The sequence below is a fragment of the Lipotes vexillifer genome, unplaced genomic scaffold, assembly GCF_000442215.2.
Source record: "Lipotes vexillifer unplaced genomic scaffold, Lipotes_vexillifer_v1.1 scaffold402, whole genome shotgun sequence".
NCBI lineage: Eukaryota > Metazoa > Chordata > Mammalia > Artiodactyla > Lipotidae > Lipotes > Lipotes vexillifer.
Window position 1 is genome coordinate 2,991,908 of NW_006798409.1, and position 457 is coordinate 2,992,364.

Below are 457 nucleotides of genomic sequence, written 5' to 3' on the forward strand. Positions count from 1 at the left end.
AAACGGGAAGCCAGTGAAGGCTCTTAAGCAGGGTTGTGAGATGATGAGATTCTTATTTTAGAAAAATAACTGAAAGACAAAGAGGTAGACCAGGGGTAAGAGGGTGCATGAAGGACGAGAACAGTGACTTTCACATTTTCTTGACTTTCTCTGACACTTTCTTATTGTGACCCACAATAGCAAATACATTTTAATAATGATCTACAGCATATGTATATACATATATATGTATGCATGTGTATACACATAAAACTGAAAAAAAAATGCCCTCACTTTCTGAGATGTTTTCTGATATTTCTATTCTATTCTACTATTAAAAACAATTCTAGTCACCATCATTAAACTGACTTCATAGCCCACTATGAATTATAACCTTTAATGTTAACGACTATATTAGAAGAAGGTAAAAAAAAAAAAAAAAAAAAAATCTCTGCCGGGACTTCCCCAGGGGCGCAGG

The 457-nt window shown here is 34.4% G+C and overlaps 1 protein-coding gene across 1 annotated transcript in view; it reads right to left on the reverse strand.

Moving 5' to 3' along the window:
- The window catches only part of TTC3 (tetratricopeptide repeat domain 3), a 140,983-nt gene that overhangs the window by 20,719 nt on the left and 119,807 nt on the right, over window positions 1-457 (reverse strand). The gene's annotated exons all lie outside the window — the stretch shown is intronic.